Here is a 16,441-nt window from a genome sequence, read left to right as displayed (position 1 = left end):
GCTGTGTCCCAGCTACTCAGGAGGCTGAAGTGGGAGGATAACTTGAGCCGAGGAGGGGAAGTTGCTGTGAGCTGAGATGGCACCACTTCACTCCAGCCTGGACAACAGAGCAAGACTCTGTCTCACAATAAATAAAAATAAATAAATAAAAGAATTATCTATAAATCAAAAGCATTTAAAGTATCTTTTTGGTTCTATTAGGAAAAAATCGTATAGTAAGTTCAAAACATTTAGGCTTTTATCTCAGCTGGTGTAAGCGGCTGTGATATTGGTGCAAAGATGAAATGATAGGTGTTTTGGCAATGGCAGTTGTAAAATCTATGTAGCAAACAACAGATGGTTGCTTATTTGACTTTTGGGCAAGAACTGGGATATAGAAATTGCTGTTGAAATAGGTCTTTCTCAATGTTTCAGATTTCTATCATCTTCCAAAGAGTGAGCACGGATCTAGAGACTGAGAAAATTTTTAAAGCCTCCCTTTGTATTCTTAGTCTCCTGTTATGTGGGACAAACTTTTCCCCACTTCCATCAGAAATATGCAAAGGGTTGAATTTTAATAACCTTTGTTACAATGTCCTTGAATACACAGAGGTTGTCATTAACTTTCCAAATGCCTCTTGGGCGCCAGGAGTATTTCATGATTAGTTTAAAGTGTATGTGAAATATCTACAGAGTTAGTTTGGCACTTGCAGATAAAGAAAAACAAGTTTAATCAGATGACTCTGATAAAATGAACTATAAGTCCTTCTCATGAACACTGCTTCTCACGAGAAATATGAAGTACCTCTGTTGTGGCAAAAATATTACTTAATGGTATTCCTTAAATCGAACATGATATGTTTTAGAAGCTAGATACAACTTTTCAAAGGCAACATAACCTCTGCCCCTTAGAGTTGGCTCCCAAATTAGATCAAACACAACTGAACTAGAAACCTGAGGCAATTCATGCATGCTTCTGAAACTGTTTCCCTAATAAAATAGTCTCACCTCTGTGCCCTGTAAACACTCCAAAATACAAATGTGGGAGAAAAAAAGGAAAGGTTTTTATTCACTTCATATTTTAAGTTTATATTTGTAATCTCTTGTTTATTTGAGTGATTTTATTCTCTTTGGCTTATTAAATGAAACAGCAGTGAATGTTGAACAATTATATTTAGATTTTTTTTCTACCTATTTGTGAAGAAACAAAATTGGACACAGAAATGCCTTTTAAAAGATATATTTTCTGCAGACATTCATGCTCCCTTAGGAGGGTCAGTAATAGTGTCAGAAAAATACGTCTCACAAAGTATCTAAATTTCTGTTTGGTTCCAGACAGTTCTCTTTTTATTGCTTTAGCTAAGTCATAAATATTTATTAACCATAGAATAAATTTAATAAGGTCCAAATTAAATTAGCTATATATACAAGTACTAGTTATAGCTTCAATGGTACTTATGTAATATTCCAAATATAACTCTTTATTTGTTGTGGTGATTTTTTTCTAAGAGGTCTTCCTTTTTCCACTGGCAATCTTGTTTATTTATTCCTTTGGAGTGCTTAGTCATTGATTTTAAGTAAAGAGCCTGCATACAATCTTGTTTCAAAGCATACCAAAAGCTTTCAGAGATGAATAACTCATCGTTTTTACTGAATACCTAAACAATTTTTTGCCTTTTTTGTTTTTAAGAGGCATTGACATAGTGGAATAGTGGTAGGGCATGGAGGATTTGGCTGTGTTCAGATTCCAGTGCTGCTTCCTACTAATTGGAATTTTGGGAAGATACTCGATACCTCTCTGCTTCAATTCCTTATGTATAAAATGCCCATGGTTTATTTGTATGAACTAATATTTCTGAACTCTACTGATTAGCTCATATCTTATAATTAAATACAATAAGAAAGAATAATGTGGCTATCTGGGTGAAGATGTCTTACCTTCTCAACATGTTTATGTTAAGGTTGTGTTCTAACATTGAGCTTATTTAAGCTGTTTTGAAAATTCAAAATTATCCAAAGATGTGGACAGCTTCTGCAGCATGGGAACTAGGGAAAATGGATAAGAAGGAAATAAGTATCACATGATAATGCCTGCTTTGCCTTATATTTCAACCTAAAAGAATTATAGACATAAGGAGAAAAAGTGATTCATCTTTCTGTTACTCTGGCCATCTTTAGCCTATGGTACTTCTAGACACTATCTAGATTAGATGTTTTAACATTTAGTCCAGGCTTTATGTTCTATCATCTAGGACCCGGTTCCCCCACTTTTTTTTGTCTTTTTCAATGCACTAGAGTAAGAAAACTTGTCACATGTGAGAATGTATAAATTGTAAAATCCATTTTAATTACAGAGGTCATTGTGCTTTCCCTTTGCTGTGAATAGCTGTGTATTGTGTTCAAACAGACTTTAACACAATAGGTGCACAAAATGAGCACCATTCTTCATAACATGGCATCCACAGAAAATTAAAAACAGAGAAGCTAAAATCATCAAAAGCACATATTTGTGAATTCATGTTTGTTTTTGAAACAGACAATACCTGTTCTAGTAAGAAAGACAAATCAGATTTCATCTTTACAAGGTAAAAATATCAAGTCTAAGAAGAGATATAATAAAACAATATGAAATCCTGAAGAGTATGCATTATATGAAGAGATGTGTTAATTAAATTCCACAATATTGGAATTGCAGTGGGAAATAAGACAGAAAAATGGGGCCCAAGAGAAGCTTGAAAAAGATCCATTTTATAACATAAGGGAAAAATATACAAAATGTATGATCCCAAAAAAACGAGTTAAACCAAATTTTATAACAGTTTGTAATAAATAAACTTTAGATAAATTCATTAGTGATAGCTGTAGGTTTAAAGGGAAACAAAAGTATTAAATATATATTTTATATCAATCTGCACTTATTGAGGATTGCTGTATTTTGAATTTACTAAGAATAAACATGTTAATCTTCTTTTTTTCTTGGCAGCATCATAAGCCTTTTATTTTTGTGATCTGATTTCAAATATTCATTGAGAGATTTTTTACCCCATCCCCACCTCCACCATCCAAAAACAGAGAACTGGTTGCAAATTGGAGCAAATGCTGCCCTAGATTTGCACTTTCCAGGATTCTTCACAGCATGAATAAAAGCTCCATGGCCTCCCACAGAGTGGCCCAAAATAGACAATTTTCCGTGGTCCACTGGAAAGTTGGCATTTATCAGTGGTGGAACCTTAGCTATTATAAACATGTTAATCTTCTAAGTAAATATTGGAAACAGGATGCATACCTGGGTCTACCTGACTTTGAATCTCATGTTTTTGTAAACTTTTCTGGAATAGGAATGCCTCATGACTATACCTTTCTTTTCTAATTCTTCAGGTTGGTGTCATATGCAATAGCTGTATATTCCATCAGTTGATTGACGTGTTATTATGGGATCGCTGTCTAAAGAACACAGAATTGGAAAGATAATAAATTTGTTCCAGTTTGGAATCTTCCTAAGTTATTGTTAATTGTTACTTATGTATTTATAGTTGACTAAAATTTATTAGGTCTTTTTCTTTTTTTAAGCACCCTTTCATAAATTTGGTCTATGTTTTCTTGAAATAGGTTTTTAGTCTTGTGAGACCATAATTAGTACCCATAACAACAGAAATGTATATCTTTTTGTTATTGAAAAGGACCAGTCATAGTAGGGTAAACTTCTTGTATCACTAAAATGAAATAGCGAACAAAAGCATATATTTGATGTCAGACCGAGGAATGTCCTGTTTCCAGTATCTCCTTAAGTGTGTTATCCATCCCTTCTAAATTTTAGTGATTTTTCTACAATATAGGGGAAAATTATATATCCAATCCAGACACTTTGTCGTAATTGAGAAAAGGGAATGAATTAAACAATAGCTATCATCACCATTATCATCATCCAATCTCCTCCCCACTCCTTGTCTTCCAGAAGCTCCCCAACTCCCACGTTCACACCCTTAAACTTGTCATTATCAATAGCTTTCAAATAATCTCAATTTTTAAATAACTTACTCCTCAATCACCATGTCGTATCTTCCACCGCATTGTTTTCTAGTACTGCAACTATAATAATCCTTTAACTCCATCAGTACTGTTAAGCTATTGATATACTACCTCATCCATCACTGCTTTCCATACCATTTTCACCTTCCTTACCTAGCTAAACTTCGGATTCAATTAATTTAAGTTTCTTGCATACATTCTTAACTCATCTACCTACCATTAATTTTTTTGTATCTCTTGATGAAACCAGAACTCTGGCTAAAGCCATCAGCTTAGTTCCTTTGAGTCTTCATAGCAGAATGTAAACCACACTCTAGGATTTACTAATCTCTTTAATTGATGATCGATAATCTTAGGTGGGCCCGAAATGCTGCTTGGTAACCATATTTTATATTCTATTACTCTAGTCCAGTCTCTCTCTCTCACTATATGAGATGATTATTTGTCATTTAATCCATATTCCCCAAAGCCACTGTCTTCCCTCCTTTCTTCATCCCAGAAGGTAACTTCAATTCCTACTTCATTCAGAAAGTTTACGTTATCAGTAGAACTTCCACATACTTCTACTACCACATTCTCCTGCCTGTTTACATCCAGATCTGACATACTTTACCTTCTTTCCTGTATCAGTATCTATCCTAACTAAGGCCAACTATACACTTCCTTTCTCACCCCCTCAACTATTAATGGGTATTACTGTGGACAAAATTCTTTCTTCTCTCTCCATTAGCAATATTCCCTCTCACAACTGGGTCATTCCTGTAGCTTATAACCATGATATTCTAACCTCCAACTTGGGAAAAAAACAAAATAAATGGAAAATGTTATTTAGACCAATGTTACCTGTCAGCCACAACCATACTTATGTCCTTCCCTTTAAGCAAAACTTCTTGAAAGTGTTGCTCCAGTTTCTCTCTTCCCCTTATTTTTGCCCCCACTCCAATCAGAATTTTTCTTGTACCCCTCATCTGAAATTGCTCTTTCCAAGTTTCTCAGGACTTCAATTCTACCAATGTAGTGGTCATTTCTTAGTCCCCATTGTAATTGACCTTTCTGGAGCATTTGATACAGTACTTAATCACTCTCGGTCTTCCATAAAACACATTCTTGATTTTACTTATAAAATATTACACTTAAATTTTTTCTTTTGATGCCATTAGCCACATCTTTTCAGTATCTATTTTTGGTTCTTCCTTTCCCCTTAAATTCTCAATGTTCAAAAGCTTGGCTCTTGGATCTCCTTTCCATATATACTTGCTCCATAAATGACCTTGCACCTTCTCATGACTGTAGCTCATATTTATAGGCTGATGCCTCCTAAATTTATATCTTCAGTTTCAACTTCTCCTGAACTCTAGACCTATATATAAACCCTCTTTTCAGTATTTCCACTCAAATGCTTAACAGGCATCTCTGACTTCGCATATCTAAAATTCATCTTCTGAAATTCTCCTCCAAACCTGTTGATCAGGTCAAAAACATTGGAGCCATGCTTTGACTTTTCCTCTCTCTTCTTTCAGCTGCATAACTTTCTATTAGCAAATTTATTGGTTCTGCCTTCTAAATAAATCCAACACTTAATCACTTCTCATCACCTCTGCTGCTGTTACCTGGCCCAAGGTATTATTATTTATAGTCTAGATTATCTTTGTAGTCTATGATTTGGTGTTCATGTTTCTGAATATACCTACCAATGAAATCCTGTCATAACCTAAGTTCAGTCGTGTCCAAGCCTACCTAAGACTTCCCAACTCACTCTAATTATCTACTCTCCCTGTTATCTCCCTGAACCTGTCTTCTGTTATCCTCCCTTTTGCTCACTGTGCTTTAGCTATACTATCTACCTACTCTTCCTAGAATATACCAGCCATGCTCTCACCTCAGGGAATTGCACCCATTCTTCCCTTTACCTGGAATGATTTTCCCTTGGATTTAAAAATGTCCTCGTTTCTTTCAGGCCTTTACTCAAAAATCACCTCTCATAGAGGTCTTCTAGGTGTACTCTGTCTAAAATTTCAACAACACGTCACACGGTTCTATCCATCTTCATTGGTTATGTTTTTTTCTCCATAACACTTATCACTATTATTTGCTTTTCATTTGAATAGTAGTGTCCTATAGAACTTTCTGTGGTGATAGAAATGTTCTATAAATCTGATTGTCTAATATATGTTATCCACTAGTCACATGTAGCTATTAAACACTTGAAGCTAGTCTGAGAAAGGAACTGAATTTTTATTGTATTTTACTTTAATTAATTTAAATTTTAAAAACCTCCCTTGGCAAATGGTTACCATACTGGACAATGTGTGTTTAGAATGTAAACTTTCAGTCCCCCACTGGAATATAAATATCATGAGAGCAGAGATTTTTTTTCCTTCTGCTTTGTTCATTGCTGTATTCCTAGACATACCCTGGCATATAGTAGACAATATTTTTGAAGGAATGAACAAACTGATCATTATAAAATTATTATAATAATGATCAAATAAGACATTGAAAGACAATCCTAGTCCTTGCCCTGCCACTCAATAATGTGGTGATTTTTCAGAAGTTACTTACTTTCTTGGAACCCAAGTTCCTTCATTCATATTTTTCTCTTTCATTTAATAAACATGTATTGAGATCCTCCTGTGTGCCAGGAATTATGGTAGATATTGATGTACAAAGGTGACAAAGATGTAGTGCTAACAAAGATTTAATTAGGAATAAAGAGAAGTAAAATTTATTAAAGCTTCATGATACTCTTAAAGACGGAGATGTGATTTGCTATGGGAGAAGACAGAAGAAATAAAAGACAGCCTTAATGGTCAAGGGAATAATTGATGAAAGGGAAAATGCAAGACTTTCTTGAAGATAAAAAAGGTTTGAAATGTTTAGAAAGAAACAGCATTTTAGTATAAAGGCAACATACAGTATATTCAAAATTCACTCCTTCCTATAACATGAAATGTGGAAATGTGAGATATTTAGGCATAAGGCATTGCACAATGACTCTGTGTGCTATTATTAGGTCACAGTGTAAATATGCACAAATACTCTTATAAGATCTGAAAATCCTTCAGCTATTTTCTATTACAAAATTCTAAAACAATACGTATTTGTTTTCTACTGTTGTTCCCCTGTTTATATTGCTTTTTTTGTTTCCATTGCCTTTTTTTCTTCCATGTGAGAAGTATATTCCCACTTACAGTTAGTGAATATTTTACAAATTTTCATCTTTTCATTCTTAAACAGGCATGCAAGTTATAAAAACTCAAAATGAAAAATGTAATTGTGGCAATTAAAAAATATGTATAATGTCGTTGGCCTACCGATTTATATATGTATAGTATATGATTTTAATATTTTAGATACCTCACCAGCTCCATAAGCAGTCAGATACACTTTCCAAGAAACTTTAAAGCAGAAAAGCCTGAAGGCTGTGCAAGTGCAGAGCAGCTTCTGCTAGATCCTCAGCAGAATACAGGTTTTGTGTGTGTGTGTCTCATTCTACTGCTGAGGATTAAGTGACAGTGGAATAAAAAGTACTGGTAATGTGATAAAGCAGGGCAACTTTTCACTTTTCACACCAGCCAAAGGACATATTGGGTATCTCCCCTGAAAGCTAAGCTTGTTGTCATAGTTTAATACAACTTTTCAGGTGTATATTAAAGAAAGAAGAAAATAAATTAGTCTGTAGGTTTTTATGTCAATATAGATAATAAAAAAGAATGATAATTGAACTTGCTAATCTGCTGTATTACTTCGAAGTAAAAACATGTCGCAACATATATTTCTAAGTAAATACATGTTGCAAAGTGCAAAGTGCAGCATGTATTTACTTGGAAGTAATACCACAGATTAGCAAATTCAATTATAATTCTAAGTAACTATTACTACAGGACTTGCTGGAACCAGTTGGGTGCTTATATATGAGATATTTGCCAAGCTGCATAAAAGAAAAGGGCTAGAGTTTAAAACATAAATGTGACTTTGTATTTAATTTTACAGAGCATGATTAACTAGTTTATGATGTCACTCGGAATATTATCATTAAAATTATATTTAAAGAAATGGAGGGTTTTTATGTATTTTAAGAACAACTTTTTAAAAATTAGGATGTATATGGAATTTCTGCATTTAAGAGGATGACATTAAAAGCAAGTCTCATATAAATTCTTTATCCTTGAAATGAAGGTAATAATAGAAAATTTTTGGTTTGTGAAAATACCAATAAATTAGATGAATTATGCAAAGTGTAGTGTATTTCCTGCCACGTAATGCATGCTCAAAAATGATACCTATTGATATTCTTTACCAAGGAATAGTAGTATAATTCCAAAAATATTGTTGCATGAATGCTTTCCCTCAAGAACACATCCAAATTTAATCACAGAGATACTGGGAATCATTCATTGCTATGTTCATAACTAAAAGTATAGAATACTATTTTTGATGCATTCTTAATGCCATTCTACAGGTATGGTTTGTCGTTAAACAGCTAGATTCCACTTTCAACTCCATAGAACTTAATATTATCTAAAGAAATATTTACCACTTTGAATCACTATTATATGAATTCATAGATCTTTACAAAGTGAGGGAAACTTTTCTCTACTGCTTTACTTTACAGATTAAGAAAGTTAGGAGTTTTCTGAATGCCATTCAGGGAGTGTCAGTGCGAGGTAGGATGAGGGTGTCTGCTTCCAACTTCCAGGATTTTGTGGCACCTTCTATCATTCTTTTATAATTATTTATCCTTGTTAGGTCAGTCTCCATTTCCCTATTAAAAATGGTTCATCAGTTTCTTTCATTAGAAATAACTTTTCTCTGCCAAATTATTTCATCACAAAAATAGTATTTTATAGATTTTAAATGACTTCTTTACTGCTTAATAACACTCTAAGATAGATGAGATGTATTTTGAAAACTATGCTAAAGAAAATGTTGTATAGTGTTATCATTATTATCCTACCTGGTGAATAATAAATGCTTTTACTTTTCAATATGTTTAAGCCTTTCAAAAAATATGAAGTTATTCCATCACTGTCCTTAGTATTCTTTGGCCATGCTACTCATTTTTGTTCTCTTAATCACCCCTCATAAATTAGTTCCTTAGGCTTCAGACATTTCACTTGTCTTTTCTTGAACAGCCTCCTACATGTTCTTATTATTGTAATTTAGTTTTTGAGTGTTGACAGTTTACTTGGCACTGTTCACAGCATAACATCTTTTTTTCAGAGGTGACTAAAATTGCCACATTGTGTTTAGTGTGTTCTCAGGAAGTCACAGACTGAACTTTAAGTGGACTAAGCCATTCTAATCTTGTATGGAATATGAAGAAGCAATCAAAATTCAGTCAGTGGTTAGATTTCAGAAGCATTTTTTAGTCTCAATCTCGTTTCTCCTCCAACCACGTTTAAAGCTATTTTAGTTAAAGTTATCAATGAGTACACATCTAATTTAATTTGTCTTAAATTATCAGAATGCTACTCTGAATTCCAGTGGCGTTCACACTGAAATTAAAAGTGACGTGAGACTCTTTTGAGAAGGGTCTTGGGAATATAAAGAATGGCTATTTTTAGGTAGCCAAAATGTATGTTTTTAAAGAATCAATATTTTTAAATCTGTTGAAAGCACAGAATAAAGTTTTTATTTGTAGATTAGTAGAAATATTAAGTGTATGGCTTTCAAGTAGATCTTCCACTTTAAAAATAGAGAAAAAATGAAGGATAGGGTAAAAGAGAAAAAAGGGGAAGATTGGATTGATTTCAGGTACTATGACAGACAGCTTTGTTTGTTTCATACAATCTTCCTTTCCTTACTGCTCTTGGATATTGAATTATGTGGTCTAAAGTCTTATTAACCAGTTTCTGATCCACTAGATTATAATGATTGTGTTAGTTGTGAGCAAGTTAGTAAATAACATTAAAAATTAACAGGGTACAGAACCAAGGACCAGGAGATCTGATTTCTAGTCTTGGATTCTCCGTCTGGGGCTGTCAGAGATGCTGGCTGTGGTGTTTCAGGTCACATTTTTCCTTACCTTCCTGTCCTGAGACATTGCAACCTCAACTAAGCCCCTCCAGAAACTCACCACCCAGTAATCATTATATACATAATCTGAAAAAAATTAGGAATTGTATGGGAAACAATACTTGAAAATCAGATTGTCTAGAGATTTATGCTTTATGATCAATACATAATAGATCAGAATAGAGATATGCAAAGTCACCTCAGAAAATTTTAAAAGCATCTAGATTACAATAGTAATTATACTAAATTCATTTACTTATCTAAAGAAGGATGACAATCAAAAGGAGTGATCATGAGGCAAAACTTGTCAGTATCTATCCAAACACTGACCGGTGTTGGAGGAACTTTAGCCAACTGATATTGAGTATTACAATTCTGTCAGCAAGATCATTAAAAATATGAGATGGATATATATATATATATAATATATATATGTTGTATTTAGAAGGAGTAAAACTACATACTCAGATAGAGTGAGGTATTTAGTCATGAAAAGATGAGTTAGTCCCCGGTGATGACGTTAACAGTTTCATCATAGGCTGACAATGGAGCAGTGGCTACTTGTGAACAGAGGATAGAGGAAAAGGTGTACAAAATCTCAGATACTGTGGAAAGCCAAATTACTAGAAAATTATTTTGCAGCATTGGGACACTGTTGAGATTACATTTGGAGTTTGATATCATGAAATTTAAAGGCACCAGTTAGTATGGTTTTGTGATCTAATCCAGCAATTTTCAGGTCTTTAGTAGAGATGCACTTGAGTTCATCCTGGGTTAGGTATTTTCCAGATAAACATCATGAAGAGAGGAGTAAATAATTCAGAAATGCTTTCAAAGGAGTTGCTGTAAGAATTAGCCATCTAATTTAAGTTCTATAACAAAGGAACAAAAAGTAGGGTAACTTGATAAATACCGGAGGTTTGAGTGAAGTAATAGCATTTGCATATTGGGAATCTTGGAGAGGCTAAAAAACTGTTAATAGTGAGAGTATTTGAGCAAGTGAAATGAACTGACAGTAGTTTAAGTTGGTGAGGGCGATGTTTACATTTTAATTGTGTCGGGGGGAGGTAGTGTCATATTGGTTAATGACAAATTTTAGTTTATGACCATGCAGTATATGATAAGGTGGAATATGACAAAAAAGAGAAGGACAAAAGGTCAGGGGAAATTTAAAAATGTTGAGAAACTTAAGAAGCCACATGTATACTGATGTCACTACGCAAGATGATTGGAAATGGAACAGAGATAGAGTCTTAGCCATAAGCCAGTATGAAAAGGTGAGTAGAGACCCAGGTTCCAATAGATAATAACAACAAGAAGGTTGGAGAGGGTGCTATGAGTTGATGGAAATAGCTTCAAAGCATACAGTAAAAAGGTAGAAATTATAAAGCAGAATATTACATGGTGGGTTTAATACAGCAACCTGAATGTTTAAAAAAATCACTTCTGGGGGTGATTAGGATGACCATGGATTTGGGACATAATGGGTCTGGGCCAGGTGGAAGAGCATGGGCACTCACTCACTCACTGCTAATTCTCTGAGTTCAAACACTTCCTTTAGTGACATCCTGGCATCCAGTGCATATTCTCTTAGCTACACACTGGAGTGAGGCCCTATTGGCTGTGAGCAGCTCTTTAAGCAAGTAACAATTTGCAGATAAATGATAATGTCTTGAACTAAGATGGCAAATGATCAATATGAGTTTGCCCCTGGGAGATGGATATGCTTTCAGATTACTGACAAAAATAGTATTGGAGCTTTCAAGTACAAGAACCTATCGTCATCCAGGTGTGGTGGCTCATGCTTGTAATCCCAGCACTTTGGAAGCCAATTAGCTGAGCGTGGTGGAGCATGGCTATAGTCCTAGCTACTCAGGAGGCTGAAGTGGGAGGATCACTTGAGCCCAGGAGTTTGAGGCTGCAGTAAGCTAAGATTGTGCCACTGCACTCCAGCCTGGATGACAGAACAAGATCTTTTCTCTTAAAAAATAAATAAGAAACTATCATCAAGCAATGTTTAGATAATGAATGCCATTATGTGACACCTATGGGATGACAATCAGCTGTATTTCCCCATGAAAAGACATACACTTTTATACTTTGTAGCATACTTTTTTTCCTAGTAGAGGAAAATAGGAACCTAGAAATTCTGAAAGTTTATTAACTTAAGTGGGAAATATCAAATAATTAGGTGTCCTACCTAGATACTTGTCTGAGTTGATTTTTCCAATTTATCTCAACTTTCATGTTATAATTCACTTTTATCAATGAAAAATTGCAAAATACTTTTTCACTTCAGATTATTAGTGGTGCCATTAAGTTGGGTGAAAGTTATGTCATCTATATGATGTCACTGGATACTCAACACATTCTTATAAATCATATTTATGTGTGGTTTGCATAATTGAGTTAATAAATATGCACTTTTCCTTTTAGTCATTTATTCTTTGTATTAAGGTTACTGTTAAGGCCTATACAGTTTACACAATTTCACAGAATCCATAAACATCGAAGGAATCTATTGGTATTATAACTCATCATGCGGATTACCATGCTGCCCAGGTGGGCATTGTCTTTGCCTTTCCTATCATCTCCTTTTGACTTCATGCTTCATGTAAATCTTCCAGGACAAAAGTAAAAAGTAGCATGTCTCTCTGTTTCGGTTTCCCTGCCTCTCTCTCTTTGTTATGTCTTTATTAAATGCCTTATTCTAATTCCCAAATCATTATTTTTTGACATTTTCATACCTATCATTTGGTTATAATTTTATAGCTTTTAATCCTTTCATTGCACCTGTGTAAACTAAAGCCTTTTATGGTTCATCTTTCTCTACAAGAAGCCCAACCCTTTCCCTCCCCACCCCTTAATTCTAGTATAAGTTGCGTAGATAGATGATTTTGTGGTTCTTAAAAAGATTATATAGCAAAGGGATGGATCCTCATCATGTAAACATAATAGTTTCATTAATTTTTGGCTTAAAATAGGTCTCCATTTGTCACTTAAAATTGACCTATCAAAAGTAAGCATCTGAATGTAGAATGACAAGTTCAGGAAAAGCTAAACACAGTGTTCAATAGCACAGTGTGGCTTGCTGACAATTTAGCTGACCCTGCACCTGGTAAGTGCTATCCAGTCATGTGCCTTTGTGGAAAAGCTAAAAGTAAGTTTAGGAAGGGATTCATTCTTTCAAATAATTAAAACTTAATGAGCATCTCTTATTCTTCTACTGAGTAGTCTGCAAGCTTTCACATTTGCAAGATTGTTCTGTGTCTACAAAGAGGTCAGTTATGGCCATACCACTTGCGGAAATCTAGATTTGAAATTTCAGGACTCAGGTTCTTCCCAAAAATTAGTTCAGGATCTACCAGGAATTATTGGAGCCTTAGCTTGCAGGTGTCCACATCAGTTATTGCTAACATATTTCCTAACTGTTTGCAGGGTTCTTTAGGATTCCCAATACAAAAGAAAAAGAAAACACTTCTGACTCATATTTAGGCACCTCTCCTTTAGCACTGTCTACCAAAAATAACTTAATTTTCTACTCCCGTCCACATGGATAGTCTTATGTCCGCTCTAAAAGGGTATGCTTCCTAAAATTAAAAAAAAAACAAACAGACAACACACCTCCTAAAATGATGACCTACTGGAATTTCCAAAATGCCACCTATTTCCTATGTTAGTATATTAATATAACTGTGGGATATATGTTAGCATATGAGTATTAAGGTTATTGTTACATAGTATAGTTGCAGCTGAGTACAAATATTGGTAAAGCAAAAAATAATAATAATAATAACGCTATGTAATGAACAAAGGAAATCACCAAAAGACATTGGGATTGACTTAGCTAAGGAGGACAAGGTAGGTGACCATATGACAGAGGACATTTTATCTCAGTATCTATGCAAAGTTCATATATTTTTCTTTTTATTTTCCTGGTTTATTTTGAGAGGCATTCAGATGCCAAATAGCATTTGTATGCTCAGAAACTTTCTTGAAATACTTGCATTTCAGAATGGAATGGCCCAGTACTATTTTCCTCCACTAAAGTATTACTTTGTTATTAGATTTAAGAAAGTTTCATGCTCTCTGAGAGACTTGCTCTCAAGTCTCTTCACCACTTGTGATTATGTATAGCAGTGTTTATCCCGAGACCCATCAAGATCTTTGCACTACCGAGTCAATTGGAAACAAAATGGGGGAGGTTGTCACTCTATAAAATAAATTATATGAAAATCTAAAGCATACATGTTTGTTTATTAAATTTCTGCCAAGACAGGTCCTCAATGTGTTTATGCCAAGTATCTTTTTTTTGGTCTGGTATAATTCCTTTTACCTAATAAATGGTAAATATTGTATACTGCTAATAAAATTGAATGTAAAATATTCAAGCTTAAATATGTATATATTTTTTAACTTTATTCAAATGTTTGTTCAAAATTTATGAATCAAATAAGAAACTGCTCTTAAGACCTTTTAAGAAAATCATGAGTTAAGTGGTAGAAAACAGTGACATTTTACATTTGTATGGCATTGTAAAGTTTATAGCATCCTTTTACATGTGTTAACTCATTTGAATTTCAAACAATTTATGAGTTAGAGAAGGATATGATCATCATTTTCCAAATTATAGAAATTAAGTACAAAAAGGTTAAATATGTGAAAGATCACAGGACTAGTTCCTAGGAAAGCAAGCCTGGTAGCCCCAAGCTCAGTGCTTTGAAGTGCTTGATAGTAGGATAAGAATCCCAGATAGCCCTCCCATTAACTTTTCTCTGTATAGCTTCAATTAATTGAGTTTGCTGGCTAAGAACTTTGAATTTAAAATAAAAAGACCAAATTCCAGTCTTCGTTATTTTCTAGCCATGTGATTCTTATTGAAATGATGTAAACTCTCTGAGCCTGACTTCTGTATCTGCAACATGGTTATAGTGCAGCTCCTGGATCTTCCACATAGAGCTCATTTGGCCCACACCAACAAGGAAAAATGCTCTGAAAATGACTGAATGCCTTTTAAAAACATAAACAAATATTGTTTCATACCATCATGGCATTTTGTAATGAGGATTTAACCCAGAGGCAAAAGATATAGGGTCAAACCTCAACTCTACCACTAGAAGCTGTGTGACTCCAGACAAGTCCTTGAACCTATGTGATAATTTGTTTTGTTCACTGTAAAATAAGGATTTTTGAGTGATATTTAAGTCATTTAAATAGTGATATTTATCAATGACAAATTGCTGTGAGTGGTTGAATGGGATAAAGAAAAGTGTGAAGGTCTTTATACAATGAAAAGGAGCTATGCAAATATGTATATTACATATATTTTCCATATATATGGAGAAAAGCATTATTTGCATATAGTATACTTAAAAATGCTAATTTTTGGCTGGGCACAGTGGCTCATGCCTGTAATCTCAGCACTTTGGGAGGCCGAGGTGGGCAGATCACCTGAGGTCAGAGTTTGAGACCAGCCTGACCAACATGAAGAAACCCCGTCTCTACTAAAAAAAACACAAAATTAGCCTGGCATGGTGGCACATGCCTGAAATCCCAGCTACTCGGGAGGCTGAGGCAGAAGAATTGCTTGAACCTGGGAGGTGGAGGTTGAAGTGAGCCGAGATCGCGCCATTGCACTCCAGCCTGGGCGACAAGAGCGAAACTCCGTCTCAAGGGGAAAAAAATGCTATAGTTTTAGTACTATGTCAGAAAACATAATGGCTCCTGAATCTTTTTGGCTTCTAAAGGAAATATGCCAAAGTAGGTATATGAGAGGGTGCTGTGCACAGAAGATCATATGTGACTGAAGCCTAATTTGTGACTTGTAACTCACTCATCTTCACACTTTTGCCTTTCTCAGGGAGTTTCAAACTCCTTTCTTCCTGTATTACTTAAATTTCTCAAATACCCAATGTTCTTAATTTTTGTACCACATTCTGAGGGACTTCATAAGAGTTGAACTGACATTCCATATAGACTCTTCCTTTCATGCGTAGTTATTCACCCCACTCATTTATTAAATTGACAGCTTTCTTGAGTTAGATATAGCTAGAGGCCTCCTTATCCTCTCACTGCCAACACTAATTTTGCAAAAGAGAAGGTGTTATATGAAGCGCTGATTGCTATGAATTGACAGACAAGATCACTTTTAAATGTCTTTATGGAAAGAGTATGTAATTCATTCTCATTGATATGTGGGGGTAAAAAAAATCCCTGAAGTTGCAAACACACCCAAAAGGGCTCTTGGGAGGTGAGCAAACACATTTAAGTGGTAACTTTACACTCTCAATGTGCAACTCAACAAATGTGAGTTGTCTTAATACACACTGGATCTTCTGACCTATAGAGGGAATCAACAGGAAGATTTGGGTTAGGGTCATGGCATCCTTAGGGGTGTCGTTTCACCAGCCCCAAA

General features: G+C 34.6%; 1 protein-coding gene across 3 annotated transcripts in view; it reads left to right on the top strand.

Moving 5' to 3' along the window:
- Nucleotides 1-16,441, top strand: part of SLC16A7 (solute carrier family 16 member 7) — a 191,582-nt gene that overhangs the window by 119,888 nt on the left and 55,253 nt on the right. The gene's annotated exons all lie outside the window — the stretch shown is intronic.

The sequence above is a fragment of the Gorilla gorilla genome, chromosome 10 (assembly GCF_029281585.2).
Source record: "Gorilla gorilla gorilla isolate KB3781 chromosome 10, NHGRI_mGorGor1-v2.1_pri, whole genome shotgun sequence".
Classification (NCBI taxonomy): Eukaryota; Metazoa; Chordata; class Mammalia; order Primates; family Hominidae; genus Gorilla; species Gorilla gorilla.
This window is presented reverse-complemented; position numbering and strand designations above follow the sequence as displayed.